Here is a 27503-nt window from a genome sequence, read left to right as displayed (position 1 = left end):
CGAGGCCTAGAAATTGACAAATTTCTGTAGGCGTCTTCGGTGCTGACCAGTTCTCAATGGCTTTAATTTTGGATGGGTCCACGTGGATTCCCTCTTCGCTTACCACATGTCCCAAGAATTCGACTCTTCGGATCAAAAATTCACATTTCGAGAACTTTGCATAAAGTTTCTCCGTTCGTAAAGTTCCTAAAACTTGTCGCAGGTGATCGCCATGCTCTTCCTTACTTCGGGAGTAGATCAGGATGTCATCAATGAAAATGATGACGAACTGATCCAAGTAAGGTCGGCATACTCTGTTCATCAGGTCCATGAAAACTGCGGGCGCATTGGTCAATCCGAATGGCATCACCACGAACTCGTAGTGTCCGTAACAAGTTCGGAAGGCTGTATTTGGAACATCCTCCTCTAGTACTCGTAACTGGTGATACCCGGATCTCAGATCAATTTTGGAGAAGTAACTCGCCCCTTGCAGTTGGTCAAATAGATCGTTTATGCACGGCAGAGGGTATCGATTCTTGACCGTCAGTTTGTTGAGTTCCCCGTAGTCGATACACATACGGAATGATCCATCTTTCATCTTAACAAACAAAACTGGTGCTCCCCAAGGTGAGAAGCTTGGTCTTATGAAACCCTTGCTGAGCAGTTCGTTAAGTTGACCGGATAGTTCCTGCATCTCTGCTGGTGCTAATCGGTAGGGCGACTTGGCTATTGGGACAGCTCCTGGGAGTAAGTCGATTCTGAACTCGACATGTCGTTGTGGAGGTAATCCTGGTAGCTCTTCTGGGAAAATGTCGGGGAAGTCGCTCACTACTGGAATGTTCTTTAGTTCTTTTGTTTCGAGGTTCGTGTCGGCAATGTGAGCAAGGAATGCATGGTATTCTTTATGCAGATATTTCTGTGCTTGAATACTTGATATAATACAGAGACTCGCACCGGGTTTGTCGCCGTAGACGATAAGAGTTTCATTAGACGGGAGGTTTAGACGGACTGCTTTCTCGAAGCACATGATGTCGGTGCGATGAAGGCTTAACCAATCCATGCCGATGATAACGTTGAAGCTTTTAATTGAGACCGGCATAAGGTCGATTGGGAATGAATGGTTATCTAGAGTTAGGGTACATCCTAAGTATATGCTATTGGTGTTTTCTGTTTTTCCATTAGCCATTTCTACTGTGAATTGTTCTTTAAGTGCGTGTGGTTGTTGTTTAAGCATGCGGGCAAATTCATGGTTCACGAAGCTTCGCTCCGCTCCACTATCAAATAGAATGCATGCATAGGAGTTATCGAGGAGGAACGTACCAGTTACCACCGTCAGGTCAGCAACTGCTTCCCCATGGCCTATTGCCAGTACCCTCCCTACTCCGCCAACATTCTTCGCTTTGGGGCAGTCCCTCTTGTAATGGCCAGTTTCACCACATCCATAGCAGGTCGGGCTCGCGCCAGAGCCGGGGACTTGGGTGATCGGCCTCGCCGGGGATTTACAGAAACAGACGGTGTGTCCTTTCCTGTTGCAGTTAGAGCACTGCATTTCACGGCAGGGGCCGTTGTGGTGGAAGTTGCATTTATTGCACTTAGGCAAACTTCCAGCATACTGTCTCACCGGAGCAGTATCAGCAGCAGGGGTTATCGTGGCATGAACAGCCACAACTTGCTGCTTTTTAGCAGCTCTCTGTTTCTTCTTGTCTTCCCAGAACTTCCGCTTAGTGTCAGCAGTTTTGGAGGGTTCCGGGATAGCTAGGGTTGTTATTGTTGCAGGGGTTTTGACTCCATGGTCAATGAGTCGTTGTGTCAGTCGCTTGGCACTGTCAAAGGTAGCGAGGTTTAATGATAGAACATTCCCCTGATACGGAGGCACTAGCCCCATATGTACCTTTCGATCTTTTTCCCTTCAGTGGGAACCATATTGGGGAAGAGGGCCACCAGTTCGCTGAATCTGGCGGTATAAGCGACAATGTTGGTGCCCTTCATGGTCAGGCTCAAAAGCTCCTGCTCCAATTTCTGGATTTCTCCCCTCGGGCAGTATTCCTCAATCATGAGGTCTTTCATTGTTTCCCAGCCTATGTCGTTGGCTACGACGAGGGTTAGAGTTTTAACGTGGCCGTTCCACCACGTCAAAGGTGCATGCGGCATATTTGACTTTGCTCGCAGCAGGGCATGAACAAATTTCGAAGACTGATTCAGTCTTCTCGAACCATTGCGAGAGGGCAATGACTCCGCCGGTCCCATGAAAGGACTTCGGCTTGCAGTTGGTGAAATCCTTGTAAGAGCACTCTCTCGAGCGCATAGGAGTTTCAACCGGGATAGAGTTAACAGGGGTTCCACCTCTGCTGGCATCAGTAGAGTGATACTGTGCCATGGCAGTTGCCACTGCTGCAGCTACGACAACATTTAGGGCTGCTGTATCGATGACTGGAGGTCGAGGAGGCGGTGGAGGTGTAGGGTTATTCCGGGGAGATTTGCGAGGAGGCATCTTTCAGCTATAAGTTTATAAAGATAAGAAAAGTGGTAAGAATCAATTTGTAAGTAAGGTGGGAGTGACACATGGACTAACTAACCATAGCCCAAACAGTTGAATGAGTGTTTGAGATCATGACAAGGAAGATTAGTAGGAAAAACAAGTGTAAAGATTCTTCCCACAGAGTAGGTAGTTGTCAATAATACTGGTATTACTGATGTAATGAGTTCAATGAAAATCGACCTAACAGTAGGTCTTACATCATACCATACGGAAAGTTTGACGGTTCGTAGATTCCTAATTAGAGTACTGAAAGTTAGGAATATTTTACAGATAAGTGCTACTTAGAGCACACATGTTAAAGGCTAATCCTTAACCCAAAAGGTAAAGATGTACTAGACATCTTCTAACGGCGATGAGTATTCCTCGGGAGAACCCTGAGGTCTCTCATTTGACGGATCACTTCTTGAAGGTGTCGTTCATGAGCCCTTTGACGAGCTCGAAGTTCCATGACTTCTGCTTGAGAGGCAACCAGATGTTGCTGCAGGGTTTCATTGGTTCTCCGGGTCCGTTCCATGTCTTCTTCGAGACGGCAGATGCGGACTATGTTGACACTAGAGTTGGCATCAATCTCCATGACCCGGTCGATGGCCGCTCGACCTTGTTCATCATTGCGAGCTATTATGTGGATCATGACGGGCAGAGCTCGATCCGCAGAGCCACCATTGCTAACGTGGTAAAAGGTTCGGTCCCCAAAGTAAGGTAAGGGTTGACTCTGTTCGTCACTCCAGCGATTCAAGTTGTTTACCCACAAGGGAGTGGGACCTGGAAAAGATGGTTGAGGGTTGTTATTGGGGGCTTGTCCTACTGGAGGTAGGTTGTTGACTTCGGGCTTAGAGTCCGATCCATCTGAGAAGCCTTCATCTTGATGATCATCCAACGGAATTTGGTGCTCATTATCGGACTCTGCTTCGAGCCATCCTGCATTGCCTTCATTCGGAAAGTATGGGTCGTCGTGATGGAATCCAACCATTTAAATCTGCACGAGAAGAGAGGTATAAGAATGCAGTATATAAGTATCTTGTAGTAGTACAAAATACACCTATAGTATTTTAGGCTTTATTGATCTATGTGTGGTATTGTTGGTAAGTTTTTATACATGTCAACATATCACAACCATTCTAGGGCATATGCTAATCACTCCTCAGACCAGCATATTTGATCAGGCTATGCCATTCCCAAGACTGAGCATACATCCCCGAGCTTACCTTTGATATTTAACAATCGTAATACTTTTGTTCTTGTCGTTGTGACACTGGTTTTAGTATGAATGCAGACTAATATACTTAATTAAATATTTTAGTATTTAATGTATAGACTCTTGGTCAGAGTGTTTTAATCCCAAATGGGTTTATAGTTTAGTATATCTTTTATGGGTTGATATACTTGATTCACTATAAACAATGCTCTGATATCAATCTGTCACACCCGAAAACCATGAATGGCGGAAACGTTCTCGGGTGGAGGACGTCATGTAAAGTATCACAACACAGTATAACAGTAAATAAGCAAACAAAATCATCCATTGCATTAAATGTATAATTTTAATACAAGCGTGTTATGTACAGTTATAGACACCAAAAATAATGTAAATCAAAATAATAAGATGAGTCTTGGATGCGCTCCATCTTCCCAAAAGCTGGTCCCGGTACCTGTCTACTGATGACCTAAGAATACAAGTTATTTTGAAAGAGTTTATCAGCATAAAGCTGGTGAGTTCATAAGTATTTTAGTGTCGGTGTTTGTTATCAAAACGTTTGAACATGTCTCAAGTGTAAGTTTGTAAAATGTATGTAAATATTTGTAAGTGTTTGTAAAAGTTTGAATCTCTCAGAAAAACCTATATTTTCTATTAAAGTAGCCTTCTACCAAGGCTTAACTGTTTTGTATGTCCGTTTACTGTAAAAGTGTGTAATTTACTCAAGTGTAACTATCATTGTCAAAATATAGTTTGTACATAAATGATTAAGTGAAAAGATCACCAATTTTGTAAAGAGTAAATTAATGTAGTACTGTAGTGTTGTAATATAGGAACTACTGTTGTACTAACTACCTTAAACCGGATTTATATTAAGACACCATGTGATTAATTGTACCATACTATCGACTGGATAAACAACGACAAATGTAGGTCGTAAAATGATATGACGTTTGGCACCCGCAGACCTGCAGGTCCGGCTGTAGCTAACAGCAAGGTGTAGGATAGTTAATCTAGTATAGATCTATACGCAAACTCATGCTCTCCCTCCAAGAGAATTCTGGCTACAACTCGGGCCATGACATTTAAGGCATGCTCCGATACAGTGGATCACAATTTTTAACTTATTCATGTATGTGTAATGTAATGTTACTTGTTCTAGTATCATTGTATATGTTCTTCTCTAGTTTAGTTGTGTATGTTCTTCTCTAGTATAGTTGTATATGTTCTCTTTATAGTATAGTTGTATATGTACTCATAGTAAGGTAATCTATATGTTCTCATAGTAATAAGTATTGACTCATAAATGAACTGACTCATTGATCTAGAAATTGTAGTAGTATGATCCTGTGTTACCCTGATGGTAACTTACTAATGACATAACTAATACGCATGAATATTGAAGTACTTTTTATGTCTATATATGTACAATTGATATATAATTAATATTGAAACGACCTTCGGAAGGTTACCCGAAATCCCACCAGACCACATCCAAATCGAGAAAAAGGAAATAGGGCGGATGGCCTTCTTAATCCCTTTAAACATTTCTTATATATCTATACATATATTGGCATGCAATCTATAAGAAGTAAAACAAAGTTTAATAAAAGCATTTGATAAGTAAAAGAGTTTGTAAGACATTTTGAAGTAAAACAATTTGATAAACAGTTAGAACAGTGATAAAATCATTGGCTTTCTAGTTATTAATCGCATGTGATTGATGTAATAACTATAAGTATTTAACTTGAATCCCCCACAATAAAGTATTTAAAACATTTTAAAAGCATTTCAAAGGTTAATTAAAGGGGTATGAACTCACTTGTGGTGAGTGGATTGGATTGAAGTATCGGATACCATGCTAGGTGGCAAACGGAGACTTGTACACATGCACGAGCCTAGTTATCATATAATGAACATATGTATTACTAATTAGCCTTATTATAACTAATAATATGAGTTAGGACACTCTAGAACCTGAAAACACCTAGTTTCAAGTGTTAAAGTTCACAAGGTTTGCATCTGAGTTCTAGTAGGGCATAACTAGGGTGTTTGGGGTCCAAGGGTAAACTCCTTGGGAGTTTACGGTCTAAATCACCTTTACCCTTGGAGTTTACGGTAGTAAACTCTAGGGTTACGGTCCAAACTCCAAATATTGTAATCCATGAGTTGTTTTGGAGTTTTAACAAGTCCATAGAAGTAACCTTGCTAAGTGGTTTAGCTCTTGGAATGGATAAAGAACACAAAACACCCTCCTTGAGGTGTTTACGGCCTAAGGGTATTTTCCCTTGGGTTTACTACCGTAAACCCTTATAGGAAGTGGTATTTCCATTGTTTTAAGTCCTTATCACAACTAGGTAAACATCTAAGTTAGTCTTTAGGGTTAGGAAAGGAATATAACTCATTTAAACACCTTTTTGGGTGTTTACAGTTTTGGGGAATCCTTAGACCGTAAACACCTATATTTTGTGGTGTTTGATGTTTTTCAAAGCTTAAACATATCAATGGAAGGTTCAAATATGTTAAGGTAAGTCTAGGGCTTCAAACTAGGGCTAACCATGGGACTTAAGTCCATTTTGAGGGATTTTATTATATTTGCGGTCCAAGCATCTTCTTGGACCGTGAACACCTCAAACATGGTGTTCTTGGCAGATTTCCTTGGTATTTGTTTGATATACTAGCTCAAAAGTACTTAAGGATGAGAGTACTTACTATAATGGTGCTTGATTCGAGCTAAAAGGGCCAAGAACACTTAGTGTGTGTTCTTGGTGTTTTGGAAAATCTAAACAAAAACCGGAAATGAATGGATGAATAGATGCACAAACACTAGATTAAGTGTTTTACTAACTTGAAATGGTTAGAACAGTTACAATATCGGAGTTTTGGAATTAAATGTTGGATGATAGTTGAGAGAGTTTTTGGGAGTTTACTCTTTTCACTATTTGGGGAGTTAACACAATGACTAGTTTATTGTGGAGTAAACACATACATAGGCATGAGTTTACAGTTTTTGGGTGATTCCTAAACCCAAAACATAAAAGTTTAATCGGGTGATTCTAATACGCGAAGTGTTTGCGGTTTTCAAAATAAAAACCCGAGACGACACTTTCTTTCACCCGTTCGTTTAAAAATAATAATAAAATAATTAAACAAACTTTATATTTCTTAAAAATAAGAAATAATGATATTAAATCAGGATACGAAGTGGTTGACTTTTAGGGTTTGACCAAAAGAAAATTTCGGGTTGTCACAACCACCCTTTAAGAAACATACACTTTGTTCTTAGAAGGGTTGTTAAAAAACTGTCCAAAATGCTTGATGGGTTCTGCAATAAGATAATACATCTCTATTCTAAGTTCAAGATTAGCGAGCACATCAAGACGAGTGTAAGCCTTATAATCATGAGCTTCTGTATGTGCTAGTAAGGAACGAATCCCACTTCACATATCAAAAAGTGTTTCATGAACTTTCTCGGTTGGTACAAGACCCAAATACTTATTGTAACACTATTCATGATACAATCCATGAATTGTTAGTATGCATAATGAAAATCATCTAATACAAAATCAATGAATGATTTGTTTCTATATTTAACTAACAGTCATTATGGTAGTGTTTTGGATGGAGATAGCTCGTGAGAGTCTTTCATAAAGACTTAGATGATCGATAAGGTTTTGAACTGAGATTCTCACCATAAGTGTCCCATCCTATTGCCCATTTGATTCTTAACTTTTCTTTATGAGAGCTTTGAACGACTGAAAGGTTCCAAACTCACCTTCATATGAAGTTGGTCTTACCATGTATCATGGTTAATCTGAATGGTCCATTAGTGCAAACTAATTACCACAAATATTCACATCACCTACTAATGTATTCATTAATTATCTTGATATACAAGATTTACATTTATCATAAGACTCAATGTCAAATGATATCTAAAATCCGATCTAACTGGATACTTGGTAATGCATCTCTCATTTATGTATCCAAGACTATGATTCCAAAAATACATTTCACCCAAACCTTTTTGGACGTATTTGAATAAGTACTTATTATGGTCAACCTGAATGATCCATTAGTTAAACCAATTTCAATAGATATCCATACACTAATACATCTTATTCAAATATTGGAATCAACTTTGAACTTTTGTTACTATACTAGTTTCATAGATTTCATGACTTTATTTTAACATGTTAGAATGCTCCACATTTAAATAAGTCAAAACTATCTCATGAATCATAGTATAAACAATTTTAATTATAATACCATAGATTAAACATTTAGAAAAAGAGTTGTCTTTTGATCCGACCAATCCTTTGCTCCCCAACAAGAAGGTTTAGCGCAAACTTCATTGTCTGGTCCTAAGGACACGAACACATGTAGAAACACCCTTCTACGTCTGATATCCATCTCAAAGCGGTAATTAGGTCCTTCTCCCCTCTAAAGTCTGGAGGCATCATCCTACTAAACTCTAGGTATCGCATCGTCCCACCTCTTGAAGTCCAACTTCTATAATGACTGTAGTGGCTGCGAAAGCAACAGTGGCATAGTGGTTGTTGAACTCCTCAATCAACATGGTCTTGATAAACCCAAACCTCTCCAGTATCTCCTCACCGATTTCCATGCCCACCTTGGTAGTACTGATCTCGCAAATCTCCTCATCACTCGGACCCGTCCTATTTGGGTTGCCAACACCTGATCTTGAACCTTTGATAACCACCAAACTGAAAACACACAACAAAAGTGCCAATATTATCTTCCACACCATCCAAATTTGATTGTCATATGGATCCTGTGCTTTCAGTAGTATGATCCTATACTACCTTTCACACTAATCCAAAGTTGACTTCAAATTCATATTAAGGTCCTAAGTCATTACAGTTGACCACCCCTAGGTGCACTAACACCCACATGCTCTTAAAAGACGTAACTAATTTTTTAGGTGCTCATGCTAAGATCCTCCTCAATCACTCTTCTGCTCTAGTGGTTACCTTCGTGCATGAAATTTGTACACAATACAAGATCATATAAACTTTCGAATAAATGACTCTACCTTAAGCCCACAACCAAACAATGAATACGAAATAAGGCTAAGGCACTTACTCTAAGGCTATATAATCCTAACCGTATTCAACTATACACCATACACTTAGCAATTCACATAATCAAATAACATATAACAACCAATTCCCTAGGCTATAAGTCATCACAAAATTCAGGCAATACTTATCATATAGTTCCTGAAGGAATCCTTAGACTACTCACTAGAATGAATTTCTAACAATTCACATATTAACAATCTCAAATTCGACAAATATAACAAGTATGGATATTTTGGGAATCACTTTGATGTTCAGGCTCTGGCTGACTGTACACATCATATCTCCTTGTAAAACCAAGGTCAAGTCAGAGGTCCATATTTACGATCCCAAGCCAACAATCATACAAGAACATGACAAGAGTTTGTGCCCATTTCTTTAACCCAACTATTTTATTAAAAGTTCTTTTTCAAAAATGTTTCGGGGAAATTCTCTGATCATAGTTTAGGTTTGGATTCACACAAGTGTTTCTCCAAATCCCTTAAATCAAGGCTTTGATACTAACTTGTAATCTCCCATTTTCACAAGGAAAATTTTGCATTTTTAAATAAGGTAAAACAATCATTTACATCAAACCCAAGTTATGAAAACCCATTTGTTCTAAAATATAGTTGTTAGAAAATAAGAGTAATATAAATAATGAAGAATCTACATTGCTGCTAATGAGTTTGTACAATCACGCCTACCCCTTTACATGATCACCAATGGTACCTGAAAAACATTTAATCAATAACTATAAGCAAAAGTTTAGTGAGTTACCCCAAAATACTCAACACCATAATACTCATACAATGCATGCACACATGATCCTTCAGTTTGTCTGGCCCACTTCGCAAGGCCTATGCCATGCCTGGATCGCTCTCCTGAGCGTACAATCTGAGTCTACCTGGACCACCTCCCAAAGCCTATAGTATACATGTACCACTCTTTCTTAGCATAAACTTGATCCATACCTAGCCTATAGCCCACCATTGGCCCGCTCAGGTATCTAGGCCTACAACACAAAGCAGGGCCGCCTCAACCCACTACCCAATATGTCAGAATATTTAGATCAAACAAACAATGAAAGAAACACATAAGCACAAGGAACTATCTACACTAGACTACCTGTCTAACATCCTTTACCATATACAAGGTATCATACAATACTCTATATCACCACTGGCACATCACTAATGAATGCATAACTATATGTAACTAGAGGTGAGATAGATAGTTGAACATGTTATCCCACTCTAGAGCTATAACCAAACAAGGAACAAGAAAGAAATCCTAGATCAAGAGCTCTGAAACTATCCCATGACTACTTATAACCCATAGGGTTCTCAACTACACGATCACTGACCCCTTGTACTCAAACTAACATACCACTACTCCTATATCCTAACATACAAGGATATAAATTGTAACATGTAGTATAGTGACTCACCTGAATTTAAGACCCAAGGAAACACAACATCACCCTCACTCCATACATTGATCACTTCAACGACCTGTGTAAGCCCTAAATACATACAAATCCTTAATTCATAACCCAATTCAACACTCACCACGATGTAGAGATCTCTTGTCCATGTCGTGGACATACAAAGACAAAATAGTTGCAAAGATAAGAACCACACGTCGTGGCAAGCCCATTGCTATGTCATGGAAACTAGCAACTTGCCATATCCTTGATTAAGAGTTTAACCCTTAAAGATCTAAACCCATAACTTTATATCTAGTCCTTTCTAATGACTTAGTGGATAAAGTGTTGGATTAATGTCTAAGTCCATAACTATAATTGGTAAGACTTGACCCGACCCGGCATGGTCCATTTGGGTTGCATACCATCATGCACTTTGATAGACTAAATGAGAGAAATAAGACACTTATGGTTATTAATATATTATAAGTTCTAGTATATTAATAATAAGAATAATGAGATTATTTAATTAGTATTGATCAAGAATTAATCTAGGATTAATTGAGTGATCAAAAGAAAACTAATTAAATATATATGGGTTGATTGTGTAAATCATCCATACTTGTATAGTGGGCTAATGCTCCATGGATTATCTAGTTGGGCCAAAACCCATATGATGCTCCATGGTGTATTTGAACCCATGGATCCAAGGAAATGGAAATTCATGACAATTAGGGTTTACCCTAATTGTATAACTATATAAGCATCTTATTATTGAGGAAAATCGGCCACTAGAGAGACTAGTATTATTCTTGAAGAGGGCTAGCCGATTTCATGAAGTGTAGAATTCTCTCTAAGTTATTCTAAGTGTTTTGATGATTGTGAACCATTTGAGGTGTCACACTTGGGGCACTAGGCACTCAAGCTTCATGAAGACATTCTACATCAAAGAGGTATGTATTCTATCTTGTTATATTGATAGTTTTGTATGCTAGATTAGGATAATACCTTGGATGTTCATATTTGCATGTATAATAGAGAAAACATAGATCCAAGGTATTTAGGGTTGCATGTACACTTAGGAGTGTTAGAATGCTCATAACCCGACAGTGGTATCATAGCCTAGGCTTGTTTTCTTGTTATACCTGCAATAGAAGCTGAAAAATCGAAATTGGTGCTGTCAGCCCAACAGACTCGCCGAGTCCATGAAGGGACTCGACGAGTCCAAGGCAAAATGCATCCAACTCGCCGAGTTGTGTTCATGCACTCGATGAGTTGGACCCCAGACAGCATATTTTCGATTTTTTGGCTAGAAATGGACTAGGAACATTACCCTAAGTTGTTTTTTGAACTTATAAACTTGTTTTTTTAATGTGGTAATGTTCATGCTAATCCATTTTCAAAGATAATTGTCAATAGATTCATGTTTTGTATTAGTTTAAAGGTTAGACTAATTACATGAAAAAGTTTTATTTGAATTATCTTGTTCTTATGAGTTGCTTAGATTAATAGAAGAGTTGAATGAAATAGTTGTTTTCAATCCAAATTAATCTAAGAGTTGATTCTAAAATGTGTTTTTGTAACTTGTCCTCAAGTTATATGAAAAGTCACATTTAAGTTTCATAAAACTCATAAAAGTTGGCAAAGGTTACAAAAATGAAGAGTCTAGTTCTAATTAATTGGAGTTATGACTCCATAATTTGTCCTCAAGTTATGGAGGACTAAGAGTCTCTTCATTAAATAAATAAAAAAAAATAAATAAATAATAATGTAACCTTAATTAATTCCATAAGTTATAAAATAAAGAAAGTTAATTCTTTATTAGTTTAAAGTCTTCCATAATTTGTCCTCAAGTTATGGAACTTGAAGAGTTTTTTGGATTAAAACTACTTTAAATACATAAGTTATGGAATTAATTAGTTTTTAATAGTTTCAAAACTTGCCCTCAAGTTTTGGAATTTGTAAAGTTTTCTCTTATGAATACTTTAATTCCAAGTTAGCCCTTAGAATTTTAAAAGTTAAAATTCAACCCTTGTACTTTATAATATTATAAGTTAATAATATATATATATATATATATATATATATATATATATATATATATATATATATATATATATATATATATATATATATATATATATATATATGTATAAGAGTAAAGTCGGTCTTACCGCTAGTACGCCTCATTCACGAAGCCGGTCTATAAGGTGGCTATAAAGTTGTAGCCTATAAAATGGCAACTTAATGGGTGTCCACTCTCACCCACCGCTTGCTTGACTGGTGGAGGGTCGTTAGCCGAACGGGTTTGACAAGACTATAATTCTCCCTTCATTAAAAGTATTAATGATAAATACTAAGTAACTAAACTCTTAATAATTCCCAATCTTAGTTACTTAGGAAAATGTGAATAAGGTGCTAATCCATGAAATTACACTTTACACTTTGTCTAAGTCGTTAGTGGAGCGTGTGTGGTTAACCGGCACACTAACTTGGACTTAATAAGGTAGGTAAAGGGTGACTTAATGTTTATCATGGTATCGATGGAGCGTGTGTGGTTAACCGGCACATCGATTGAGGGGTAAACACTTAAGGGTACCAAGTAATTTGCATGGTTACTTCACACCTTGTTTTGTGATCCTCAGCATCCCAGTCAGAAAACCTGAAGGGCACACTCGAGATTGAAACATGCCATTGAACAGTTCAATGAATCTCAAAAGATCTAGGAATTTCAAAACCAATTAAGACCTAATAATACATTTCGTTTATCTTGGTGGAAATTGGTGAATCGTCATTCACCTACCTTCAAATTGTTTTATAGCTTGGATTACGACATACCTCTTCTAAGTTATAAAATAGTTTTTTGGGTCCTAGCCTTAATATTTCATATTGGGTGTCATATTAAGGACTTTAAGATCAACTATCTTGAATATCTCCCAAAACATGTCTGGTTTAGACATTTATGATCTTCCCAAATCTCTTGAAACAAGCTTTCCTAAATGAAGATGATGTCCCATGGAAATCATACTTCTTTCACCTCCTCCAATTATTCTCCCTAACCTACAAGTTCTTGAAAAGTTTAAGGTCACTCAATCCCTATTGGCAAGGCAAGGTCTAGGTGTGATCACATCTTGGAGATGCAGTCACATATTGACAAGTCGGGAGAGTTGGGTGTCAAAGTCTTGAGAAAGTTGGTGGTTCAATCACTTTCAAAGTCACATAGTGAGTTCTTTTGGAACACCTATGAAACAGACTATGACAAGACCCTTAATGATCTTATCTATTTGCTAAGATCAACTTCCTTAAAACTTGATGGACATTGACAGTAGTGACACAGGAAATCCAGAAAAGCATTCTCTTCCCAATGGAAAAGGATTGGCCATAGTCAACTCGGTTGACCAAATGGTAAAGAGAAAAGGCTAAGTCTGTGATAGTCCCGTGTATCATTATCAAAGGGTCCATATGTTTATATTGCCAAAGGAAGGGTCATTAGTTGCGAAGCTGCCAAATTTACCTAACGAGGTTAAAGTCAACAAGTTTGACTCTACTTCAGGTAACATCCACTATCTAACTTTGCTAAGTTTCTATTCTGAGATTCATGATACATGATGTGACTGGGTCACATGGTGATGTTTTAAGAATCAAAGAAAAGTGAAGAAACTTAAAGAAAGAATATGCTGAATCTGATCGCATAGATGGATTTCTATCGCGTAGTTTGAAAATCGAAATCGGATTCTTGAGCTACTTCTTAGGAGTTATGAGATATTGCTTAGGAATAGATAACAACAGGTTTTCATATGGATTGTAAGGATAAGTTTTTCCGCATAGTTTTAAACTAAAAGAAAATTTTTGATTTTATTTATTTTAAAATATCCTTACAATGGCATTTGAGGAAAAATTATTGCTTATATGATTCCATTAATAACAAGAGTGGAAATATGTAATTGATTCTTTCATTTGTGGTAATGTCTAAATTTACCAAATAAGGAAAGATTCTCATCATCCAAAGTCTCAATTGGACCGGGACTTGGAATCATGCAAGTTGTATAACATGATGAATGAGAACTTTCAAGTATTGGAAAAATTAAGACTAATTACTTGTTCACATGGATGTGTGAGTCAAGTAATGGACTAAGGGATCGAGTACATAGTCATGTGCACTGATTAAGTCCACCACAAAAGATATAAGGCTATTCGTCATAGTTTACTAAAGCTCAGTAAATATGATTATACTTACAAGCTTAAGTGTAACTCTGAGACATTGGAAAAAGATTCCAACGTATGGCAGAGCGAATAAGAAGAATCAAATTCGGTAGAAGGATAAAAGTTTCTCAAATCTGAAAAAGATGGGAGAGTACTTTAGTATCAGTTTTGTGATCATCTTAATGATTAAGAAACCATATCAAAATTAGTTCTCTAAGGAAGTCTTAGTGCATTCTTATGACTAAGAAGAAGGGATCTTGAATTGTTGAAATGGTTAAATCAAGAAGATGAGTCATACTTGGTTCCATTACAAGTCTTAGAGTCATACTCCAAGATTGTAATTTGAGTGACATGTCTTTAAGAAGGTTTAAAGCACGTGTCAAATGGAAGAGTAAAAGTTTTCTACTCTTGTACATTTGAAATTGGTAAGTTGTGATGTTTTGGATAAAACAAAGACCAACTAAGGCCAATTGTGTGAAGTGTTTGTCTTTATTAGAATCCGCACTATCTCTTGAATATTTGACAAGAAAGTCTTATAGATCAAGAGGACAGTGGGAGTTTTAAAGGTCTTGAAAGTCTCAAGAACTAATCAAGAATAAAACCTAAAGTTCTTCACTAGCACACGACTTAAGGTTTATAGCCTATCGTGTTGACATATTTTGTGCCCATTCCAATCAAAGTTGGCTTTGCACATGAGTTCTTAGAGTTCTCAATTGGTTGCACAACAACTTGGAGGCAATGGTGGGCCCTTGAGCTACCAGGAGGCAAGAAGTTAAGATTGAGTTCAGTCCATATGAGTTCGGATTTGTCATTATCCTTGTCTTGTGACTATGGTTTTGACAATTCACATGGATAAGAACACATACACCATTAAATCTAAGTGTCATAAGGTTTCTCTCCGATTCATGAAAATGATGGCCAGGAAACACTTTCACTAAGTAGATTTTAGTTAGATAGCAATTGTGATATTTGCATTCTCAAAGTCGTTAGTGGAGCGTGTGTGGTTTACCGGCACACTAACTTGGACTTGTGAGAAATGGCAAAGGTCAAAACGATCAAGACTATGATTACGACATCCCTTTTCATAGTTCTTAAAATTGTTTTGACACACCCATGAGCTATCTAAGGGAAGGTGTATGTTTTTGATAAAGTCTTATCAAAACAATCTAGTATCAGAAATCTGAACTTTGGTAAGAAAGTCAATAAAGTATTGATTTCTAGAAGTCGAGCTTTCTGAGTATATGTCAAAGCTAGTAGGAGCATAAGTGTTATGCTAATAATCCTCATGTTAGTGGGAGCATGATAATTATGATAAAGATTGCAAGTTAGCAATGTTAATTATAGAAAACAAAAGTTTCAACTGGGAAAAAGTTGTTTTGCTATAATTAAGGGAGAGGAAATTATACTTCATCTCAAATCTATAATCTTAGATCGTGAGGTTTTAATCATTTAGTCAAGGAAATATATATGAATTTCATGTTGGAATGGCTCAACATAAGGAAATTCTGTATATGGGTCCATTATTTGCGTTCTTAAATTCGATGATGATTACGACATCCCTTTTCATAATCTAATTATGAGAACTTGGCAAATAGAAATGGAAATGTTATAGCAAAAGACTGGTTTAGTCTTTATCTGAGACATCATGAATCGTGTCCCATATGCTTCGGATATAGGTTCGATTACATGTGCTATATTCATCCTTTCTAAAAGTTTCCAAATGCCTGGGGCATTAAGAAGGGAAAAGGTTTAGAACTGGATATGACTAAAAGGATTAAACAATTGTCGAGGACAATCTAAGGTTTACCAAAGATTGGTTGCTCAAGGACAGTTGGAAGTATAGTGATAATTCTGGAAGGACCATATTGACATAATCTATAAGGAGGCAACTCTTGTTCAGAAGTGATAGTCGAAATGGAATCTGGAAATGTTTCAAAGTTAGAATTTTCAATCTGTGTAAGATTAAGGAAACTTAATGCAAGAAGGATGGTTCCAAGGAGTTGATCTCCTTTGGAATGCTCTGTAATGATTGTTGTCAAGTCTTTCTGACTTTGTGCATAATCATTACAAGAGGATCAATGCATATAAGTTTAGAATCTAATAGATTTTAGTAAATGACATGAATTTGGAATTCTTGCATTTGCAGTAAGGATTTGGGAGTGTGAAAAGAGAATCATTGAAGTTATGTTCAATTGATCTAGTTCACAAAGTAAAGATCATAGAAAAACATAGTATGCATACTTGGTGTATGGCATGACTAGTGTTTAGAAAACATAGTGTACATGCTTGGAGCATGGCACAACTATTGTTTTAAATTCAAGAATAAAGTTGATAGTTGAAATAGTATACAATAAAAAATGTGTAATCATATGGTGATAAATAAAAGGTGTTTTATTTATGTTCATAGGTTTTGATACCATATTAGATTCAATTATTATTGTGTTTCACTTTGCATGTTTTGACTTCCTGAATAAACTAGGTTATTCTTCCGGAATGACTAAGTTATTCAAACCATCCACAGTCGGTCATATGTTGGAAGCAGATATGAATTAAGATTGTCATGGGTTGGCTTGTAGAGGTCTAAGGTGTTGGACAAATGGCTACAACACTCATGAGTGCTCATAAGTTCTGAGTATTGGATTCAACCCGCGCTCATTGGAATCACTTCATGGATATTTTCACGAGTGGTCATGAGACGATAATATTTTATATTCTTCAAACCTAGAGATATGAGTTGTTACTATGAGTTGATAGTACATTGATTGCACGAAACCGCATTTGGTAACTCGGTGCTATAAAACGTGCCTTTGTGTATGATTCAACAAGTAGTAGAACAAGCCATATGAGTCGAAGTTTATCCATTCCTTTTACCTTCGAGATAAAAGCGATATCTGTGGGCCCCTCGATGATTTGATGATGACAAATGGAAGTGCTCGGCCGGGCCAGGACTGATTTGATTTGTTCAATTAGTCAGTCGTCATAAATTGGAAATCGGGAAACAACAAATAGACAGAGAGAATGATTATAATCCATGTCTCAGTCCATATGATATCTAGAATGGAGGAATATATGATCCCTTATCTAATGGACAAGTCATTGACAAAGGTTAGAGTTCATCTACAAGGTCAGAGTTCGACAGAAGCTTTTGAGAGCTACGATTGCCAGTTGGTTCCTGAAGTCATACGCAATAATAGTTTTAGACTTATCCAAGTGGGAGACTGTTGGATTAATGTCTAAGTCCATAACTATAATTGGTAAGACTTGACCCGACCCGGCATGGTCCATTTGGGTTGCATACCATCATGCACTTGGATAGACTAAATGAGAGAAATAAGACACTTATGGTTATTAATATATTATAAGTTCTAGTATATTAATAATAAGAATAATGAGATTATTTAATTAGTATTGATCAAGAATTAATCTAGGATTAATTGAGTGATCAAAAGAAGACTAATTAAATATATATGGGTTGATTGTGTAAATCATCCATACTTGTATAGTGGGCTAATGCTCCATGGATGCTCCATGGTGTATTTGAACCCATGGATCCAAGGAAATGGAAAGTCATGACAATTAGGGTTTACCCTAATTGTATAACTATATAAGCATCTTATTATTGAGGAAAATCGGCCACTAGAGAGACTAGTATTATTCTTGAAGAGGGCTAGCCGATTTCATGAAGTGTAGAATTCTCTCTAAGTTATTCTAAGTGTTTTGATGATTGTGAACCATTTGAGGTGTCACACTTGGGGCACTAGGCACTCAAGCTTCATGAAGACATTCTACATCAAAGAGGTATGTATTCTATCTTGTTATATTGATAATTTTGTATGCTAGATTAGGATAATACCTTGGATGTTCATATTTGCATGTATAATAAAGAAAACATAGATCCAAGGTATTTAGGGTTGCATGTACACTTAGGAGTGTTAGAATGCTCATAACCCGACATAAAGTTTCCAACTTTATCCATTAGGACTCCACCACAAGGAATGATCTACAATTCAAAGTCTAGTAAGTCCCTAATGAGACCAAATCTTGAATATGGAAACAAAGTAACTCCCACCATGCTCTTTACTCAATTACGAAGAGCTTGGAGACAAAAAGGACTATAACAAGCTCTGGTGTTCCTTAAACTCCAAAAGCATCCATAGAAGGGTCCAAAACCACCCAAAATAATCCCAAACTTGAATTTAGTAGAAGAAATGTCTAGGTATGTACTTTATACCTCAAATAGCTCAAAAATCAGAAGAAAATGATGGATCCAAACAAGCTCCTAGCTTCTTTGCACTAATATGAACTTTCTTCTCGCTCAAGCTTCACCACAATTGAAAGAATAAGCTCCAAATCAAGAAGATAGCCTCCCAAACATCCTAGGAGGCTAGGGTTTTGTGATGAAGGGTGGGAGGCTGAAGAAGATGACCTACTCCTTGAGATTAAGTGATGGGTTTTGAGCAATACATCAATCCTATGGTGTACATGCAAACCCTAATAACTTTGGATCTAGTTTGTCTAATGAACATCCAATTGATTATCTAAATCCATAAACCCTAGATCTAATAAACTATAACTGAAATTAGGGTTTAGATCTTACCTTAGATTGTTATATAACAATAACAATCAATCCTTGGCTTCAGAAAGCTTAGTGCCTCAAGTGTTGCACCTCTAATGGAGTTACAAACACCACTAAGCAACAAGAATGAAGAGGGAAGAGAGGGGAGGTACCAAAATTGGCTGGAAACCCTAAAGGAAGTGTTAGCCACATTTTTCTGGTGCCTAAGGGCTCCTTATATACGTAGGCTATTAGGGTTATCAAGCTAGGAAACCCTAATTTGACTGCTTAAGCCCTAAGCAGCCCATGGACTCCTTCTTTAGAAGCGTTGGATGATTTCTAATGAGTTTCCCCATAGAATTCGTCCACTCCACCTTCTATGGAGTGCAGAAGCCCATCTATGTAATTATCTTATAATTACACAATAAGTCCCTTAAGTTTAATTAATCTCTTTTAGCCACAAAATTAATGCTTAATTAATTATTGACTAATATTACTTAAACAATATGATTTCTCCTTTAATATATTATTCTTATAATATATTAATAAATCATAATTAAAACTTTCTCTCCTTAATTCATCCTACATATTGTTATGGTGAAGGCAACTCAAAAGGACCATGCTCATAATCGGGTCAAATACATACCAAAATAGTTATGGACTTAGACACTAATCCAACATTAAGTACTTAAATATCGAAGAAAACCTAAAAGATCATGGGATTGGGTTGTAGTTGCTACCACGTCGGGATATTTCTCTTGCCACGTCATGGTGGTCATCAGATACGTGTTCAATGCATTTGGCATGCCACATCATGGTGCTCCATTCACCATGTTGTAACACTAAGTTTTTCTAAAAAGCATAACTATGATTCCTCCAAGTCCTCAACTGACCCATCCTGGAAAATGGGTGTTACAGATGGGGCTAATTATGTGGGACCAAATTTCATTTATATTAAAATAGAACTAAGATAAAAATAAAAATTAAGAATTAGATATATAAAGGGAAAATAAGTCATTTCAAGTTTGATAGGGACTAAAACTACAACGAAACTATGCATTAATGACTAAATCCACAAATTTTACAATCTGTGTAGTAGGGATGAAAGTGGATCCAAACCCGGAATGGATGAACCCGGACCTGGAAAACAAGGAATCGGTTAATGGGATTTTATAGAACCAAAAACCGAACCGATATATTGGAACCGATTCCGGTTCGGTTTCAGGTATGGTATCGGGTAAAGTGGGCCTAAAACCGGTGTAACATCCCGAAATATCAAGAGTAGAGTTGTACGGCTAAAAGAGTAAATTAGGAAAGAGCGACTCGGCGAGTAGAGTCGCGACTTGGTCGCGTGTTAAGTGGCCGACTCGGCGAGTCAGTGTATTGGACTCGGCGAGTAGGCGCTGAGTGGAGAAAACCCTAATTCTCGGGGTTGAGCCTTATATAATGATCATTATGTCTTCCTCCCAGCCTCTTTATCACCCCTTGAGCCCCAGAAAACCCTAAATCGCGGAGAAGCACCATTGTTGAGTGGATTGGAGCTTGGAGAAGTAATGGTTGAAGGAATTTTGGGAAGATTGAAGGCTTGGAGCAAGGGGCTTTGCTTGGATTCAAATTGCATTGCAGTTGGGGCATCACTTAGAGGTAATATCTCGTTTTTGGCCTGTTGTTATGTTGTTTCTTCATTTTGGGATTTGTGAGAAATTATCTATGGATGAAATGGGAAGTCTAGAGGTTAGATATGAGGTTGCTACCTCAGATCTGGAAGGGAGAAGAATCAGAGAGCATGAAAGTCCCTGTGTTGGAGTGTTTAGTGAAGCTTGCATGTCCCAAACCCTAGCCCCAATGTGCAAACGGCTTAGATCTCTTTGGATTCACGTAAAGTTTGCCCCTTTACGTGATGAATGAGTGGTAGGAGGTTAGATCTATGTCTTGGAGCAGTTGCATGGCCTGGAATGCTTCGGAATGTATTCAGACCGGCGGTACTCGGCGAGTCACATGGGTGGACTCGACGAGTTGGATGAAGATGGCCTGGAACTCGGCGAGTTGTATGAACAACTCGGCGAGTAAGTTGAAGATAGCCGTAGACTCGGCGAGTCTGTTCTTGGACTCGACGAGTCTTGTTGAACAGTCCCAAATATTCTCTGGTTGAGTCGAGAATCGGTGAGTCGAGGGATGACTCGGTGAGTCGTGTGCGAGTGGACTCAGAGTTGTTGGACTCGGCGAGTCTCGGGGTGACTCGGCGAGTTAGGTCGCAGATTGAGTGAAGTTCTGATTATGGGAACTCGACGAGTCACAGGGTTGACTCGGCGAGTAGGGTCAGTCAGGGGTTGACTTAGACTGGGGACTTTGATTTCGACCAAGGGTTGGCCGTTGACTGTTAGGGTTTGGTCAGCGATGTGGCCTTTGGGCCAAGAGAGAGGTAAAATAGTCTTTTACCCATAAGAGGGTGTTATGAGAGGATTTATTCTAGTCTCGAGAGTTTTATTCACGAGAGTATTTGCCTTACGTGTTAGGCGGTGGCGAGTTCTAGATTCAAGTGTGGGGATATCTGCTTTCTGCTTGCCAGGTGAGTCTTCTCACTGTACTTTACCTTGAGTAGGTAACCAGAGTTATGTGAACAGAGTATTTGTATGCTATTTGTATGTGATGTGTTGTACTGCATTATTTCTATGTGATTTATGCTGTGCATGTTTATAGAGTTGAAACCGGAAGGTTCCCAGAGTTAGAACCTGAGGGTTCACAGAGTTTGGGTGCACGGACCCATAGAGTTATAGCCTCGAGTGGCTAATATGTGTTATGTGTGGTATTTTGGGGAACTCACTAAGCTTCGTGCTTATAGTGTTTTGTGTGATGTTTTTTTTCAGGTTTCTTTCAGTATCACGGGACGGCACCGGCTTGATTGTACACACCAGAGAAAGAGTCATATTTTGGAGGATCCTGGTTTTCTATGCAAGTGAAAATGGAGTCATGTTTTATAAATCGACTATGAATGAGATTTTAAACAAGTGTTTCTAAGAATAAAATGATTATTTTAAATGAAAAATTTTCCTTGAAATTTACGGTGTTACAAGTTGGTATCAGAGCCTTGGTTTGAGGGATTCGGATGCGCCTTCGGGTAAATCTGGACTGAAACTGAGGAAGTAAGAAAAGTTTTAAGGAAATAATTTTCTTAAAAAAATAAATAAGAGTTTAAAGAGAAAGCAAGAAGGAGCAGTGTGTACAATCAGCCAGAGCCCGAACGGTGATTTCCCAAAATACCCTTATTTTTTTTTGTGTTATGAGATATGTATGATGCACTTTATGAGATATTATTGCATGCTAGAGACAGGCTAGGTATTTCATATGTTAGGACTAGAGTAGCCTGATTTGTGATGCCTTAACCTAGGACTCGTTGTTATATGTGTTATGCTTTTAAGTATGTGATGAGTGAGAGTATCCAGTTAGAACCCATGAGGGGTAGAGTTACAGAGTTCGGTGGTACTTTTGAGGATGAGCCGAGAAGGTGGAGTTATCACAGAGAGGGAGTCCTATGTATTCTTCGATGCTCGAATGCTGCTTGCTTTGTGCTTTATGGAACTCTCGATGATGGGAGTCAGCTACCAAGTGAATATGACGATATTCAGGAGGTAGATGGCTGGCATCATTAGGAGCTCTTCAGCAGCTGATAGCAAAGAAGGGGGAGGACAACAGAAGAGCCTAAGGAGTAACCCTAGCCAGATGAGTGCGCTTGCAGAGTAGAGAATTTCGCTGGGGAGCAAGCACGCGCGATGGGATTAGTGAAAGGGCAGGTCGAGCAGTTACTTAGAAGCTCTGGGATGGTCCGTGTGGAAAGTATGGGTAGATGTGGCAGGTAGTATGGGCCCATACTACTGAAAGCAGAGGACCCATACTTGATACAGGGAGTATTCTGAAGGTTCTAAGGAGCGGATGGAGGAGTGATGTTATGGTTCGGGTACCATACATCAGAGCAGATTGAGGAGTGATGTTATGGTTCGGATACCATACATCAGAGCAGATTGAGGAGTGATGTTATGGTTCGAGTACCATACATCAGAGCAGATTGAGGAGTGATGTTATGGTTCGGGTACCATACATCAGAGCAGATTGAGGAGTGATGTTATGGTTCGGATACCATACATCAGAGCAGATTGAGGAGTGATGTTATGGTTCGAGTACCATACATCAGAGCAGATTGAGGAGTGATGTTATGGTCCGGGTACCATACATCGGAGCAGATTGAGGAGTGATGTTATGGTTCGGGTACCATACATCAGATCAGATTGAGGAGTGATGTTATGGTCCGGATACCATACATCGGAGCGGATGGAGGAGTGATGTTATGGTTAGGGTACCATACACCGGGGCATATTAAGAAGAATTGTCATGGAATGAGTACCACGATTCGTAGTGAAGGTTGTTTGTGGTTCTCCGGTTATTCGGTCATGAGTAAGTTCGAAGAGGCGTCCCTTGAGAGGGAGATCGAGAGTCCCTCAGAGTATTTTAGTAAGGAGTCAGTGAGAAGGGAGAATTTCGATCTGAGTTGAGCGATCAGTCGATAAAGGAGATGTCACCTCCTATGATCTGGGAGGTACTGCTTATATACGTGTGAAAATATGAGGATCATGATGTTTTGGTTTTGGGTTTAGGGGTAAACCCTGCAGGTCGTCATTGATGATGATTTCCCACCAGAGTATCAGGTAGCATGTGTGCCGCGAGGCAGTGATTTATCATGAGCAGATAGTCAGTTTGGACTGAGATAGTGGAGGGCCATGCTACACCTAATTGAGTATAGTCGGATGTATGGTAGTGGTATCAGTGGGGAGTTCAGTCGAGTTTAGCGGTGCAGAGAGTTTTCTATCCATGGGGTGTTGAATATGGGAGTGGGTCCTTGTTCTTGGGATGATCCCGGTGTTGGAGCGTTGGTTGATGAGTTGAGGTGAGGGGTACGGTGATTTTATGGTTCAGTCTATGAGTCAGGGATGTTATTGAGCAGTTGAGTTGTTTGGTACTAGGTTGGTACAAGATTTGGAACGACTAGAGGCAGACGTGACGAGAAGTTCTTGAGGAGTTCATCAGAGGTTCAGACTATATGAGGTCGATTCATTTCCGTAAGGGGGATTATCAGGCGTTGTGTAGCACTTTCCGGGGGCAGGTGCGATTTTGCTGGAGAATATAGTTATGGAATAGTTGTGTGCTATTTGGTGACGGTTCGAACCCTAAGTGGGGGAGAACCGGGTGCCGTATGTAAGAAAGCAGAGATTTGTCAGGAGCAGTTATAAGTGGAGTATAGAGATATGCGGTAAGAAATCATGAGACCAGAGATGTTGGTGATCGAGGAAAGGGGTCAGAGTGAGTTAATGCGGGAAGTACTTGTTTGAGAAGGATGAATGTCTCCACGACAGGTGTTTATTAGTCAGGAATTTGGTATTGGTCAGTGTTGGGGTAAGTAGATAGAGAATGATTGGGCAGCCAACTCCCGGGTTGGTATGTATATCCTTGTTTGGATTTTGAGCGGTGGGAAAAAGGGTTTCGGAGAATTATCAGCGTATTTCATAGCGTTAGCGTTTCTTCGTATTGCAATTGAGAAATTGAATACACCGAAGTTGCAACTTGGGAAAAATGAAGATCTAGTTATGGGGTTCAGAGGGAATGTTTTATTGCATCTATATGGTGCTTGGGGTAGGAGATCGGTGGTTGTGGTAGGATCTCGTGATGTTCGGTAGGGGTGTTCCGAGGTATCCGGGTATTGATATCTTTATTTCGGAGTTACTCGCGAATCTTGAGTTGAGATGACTTGTGGTATATCAGGTATTTATGGATCTAGTGAGAGCCCTTCGAGTATAGGCATCCAGGGAGATTATTTGAGAGAGTGGATCTTCGCAAGGGTGGGCATCTGTTATGTCGATTGCCTCCAGAGTCTGTGATGAATATTAGAGACGAGTATGGGTAGCCGCCTATGATAGTCTGCGGAGCACGAGCTAGTGGGGTCAGAGGGTGTTGTGATACTGCGGGGAGCCGTAGTACTCACTAGTCAGAGGGTGTTGTGATACTGCGGGGAGCCGTAGTACTCACTAGTCAGAGGGTGTTGTGATACTACGGGGAGCCGTAGTACTCACTAGTCAGAGGGTGTTGTGATACTGCGGGGAGCCGTAGTACTCACTAGTCAGAGGGTGTTGTGATACCGCGGGGAGCCGTAGTATTCACTAGATGGCAAGGGAGTGTGATGATGGAATGTTCTCCGATCAGTGTATGATGTGGAAGAGTTTTGGGCTTGAGTAGCCCTAGTATTGAGTTTTTGGAGCCTGGATGTTGGACCGGGGGCGAGACTGGGGTCCCCGTCTCTGTTAGGGAATGTGATGAGATGCGCAAGGGATATGCGCAGCCGAAACCAGAGATCAGAGTGGAGACGATCCTCGGTTGGATTGTATTTTCTTGCATAAGGAAAAGAGAATTTCGTGACTTGCGTGTCACGGGGCCGGGATAGTGGTCACGGGGAGGAAGTTAGTGGGATATTTGGATCATGATTTGGGTGACCTTTGGAGGCTCAGCTGTGGAGTCAAAGGCTGACCTGGTGCCCAGTCTCGAAGAGGGATATGAGATGAGCTAGAGCTTATCATGATGATGTCTGAGGACACCTCAAAGGGAGTGAACGATTCAGACGCTCAAAGACATGCTTCGGGCATATATATTAGATTTCGGAGGGTGTTGCGGCACGTATTTATCCTTGGTTGAGTTACCCCATTCAACAGCCATCATTAGTGCATTGGTATGCCACCCTTTGTGCTGTTGTATGAGAGGAAGTGTTGGACCCTCATTTGCTGGGGAAAGTGTTGATTCGCGGAGGTGAAAGTTGTAGTGAGAATGGATGATTTGGAGTATGGTGGTCGAATACTGTGTCTGTGACAGTGGTATGGAATGACATCATGATGGGATGTCTGCTGAGGATGCGGAAGGATTCCGCGGGTGTAGAGCCAAGAGTCTCAGGATGGATGCAGGGATGGAGTCTGGGACTCCCAACTTGATTCTGATCAAGGGTTGTGTGCGTAGTGGTGGTTTCTCCTGGGGATGTTAGAGATTTCATCAGTACGATGGGTTTTCCTAACCCGAGAGTGTGAAGGTTGGTGCGGCTTGGGTGCTTGATTGCAAGAAGAGGACTCATGGGAGTTGCTCTGGGATTTAAGAGTGGGTCTTTCCATCGTCACAGAATGGATAGAGAGGGATTCGAATCGGGGATCCGATGGTTCATGTCTTCTAACCCTTATGAGTCGAGTGATTGTTGAGATTTGGGGCAGTGATACTTCATGGGTAATTCTCGGATCGTTGTGTGTGGTCATCAGAGGGTGCATCCGGTGCCCGGTTCGAGACATTGGTCAGGACACTGTAAGGAAAGGGAAAGTGTGTTCGAGTTTCGATGGGTATGCCTTGTGAGATCTGGTCCGATTAAGGCCAGGTGGCACGTTGTGGGAGTAATTCTGGAGTTGAGTTGTTGTAGGCTTCAAGGGCGAAGCCTAATTTAAGTGGGGGAGAATTGTAACATCCCGAAATATCAAGAGTAGAGTTGTAGGGCTAAAAGAGTAAATTGGGAAAGAGCGACTCGGCGAGTCCATGTGTAGACTCGGCGAGTAGAGTCGCGACTTGGTCGCATGTTAAGTGGCCGAATCGGCGAGTCGGTGTATTGGACTCGACGAGTAGGCGCTGAGTGGAGAAAACCCTAATTCTCGGGGTTGAGCCTTATATAATGATCACTATGTCTTCCTCCCAGCCTCTTTATCACCCCTTGAGCCCCAAAAAACCCTAAATCGCGGAGAAGCACCATTGTTGAGTGGATTGGAGCTTGGAGAAGTAATGGTTGAAGGAATTTTGGGAAGATTGAAGGCTTGGAGAAAGGGGCTTTGCTTGGATTCAAATTGCATTGCAGTTGGGGCATCACTTAGAGGTAATATCTCGTTTTTGGCCTGTTGTTATGTTGTTTCTTCATTTTGGGATTTGTGAGAAATTATCTATGGATGAAATGGGAAGTCTAGAGGTTAGATCTGAGGTTGCTACCTCAGATCTGGAAGGGAGAAGAATCAGAGAGCATGAAAGTCCTTGTGTTGGAGTGTTTAGTGAAGCTTGCATGTCCCAAACCCTAGCCCCAATGTGCAAACGGCTTAGATCTCTTTGGATTCACGTAAAGTTTGCCCCTTTACGTGATGAATGAGTGGTAGGAGGTTAGATCTATGTCTTGGAGCAGTTGCATGGCCTGGAATGTTTCGGAATGTATTCAGACCGGCGGTACTCGGCGAGTCACATGGGTGGACTCGACGAGTTGGATGAAGATGGCCTGGAACTCGGCGAGTTGTATGAACAACTCGGCGAGTAAGTTGAAGATAGCCGTAGACTCGGCGAGTCTGTTCTTGGACTCGACGAGTCTTGTCGAAGAGTCCCAAATATTCTCTGGTTGAGTCGAGAATCGGTGAGTCGAGGGATGACTCGGTGAGTCGTGTGCGAGTGGACTCAGAGTTGTTGGACTCGGCGAGTCT

Source organism: Lactuca saligna, chromosome 5 (genome assembly GCF_052625555.1).
Source record: "Lactuca saligna cultivar CGN05327 chromosome 5, ASM5262555v1, whole genome shotgun sequence".
NCBI lineage: Eukaryota > Viridiplantae > Streptophyta > Magnoliopsida > Asterales > Asteraceae > Lactuca > Lactuca saligna.
This window is presented reverse-complemented; position numbering follows the sequence as displayed.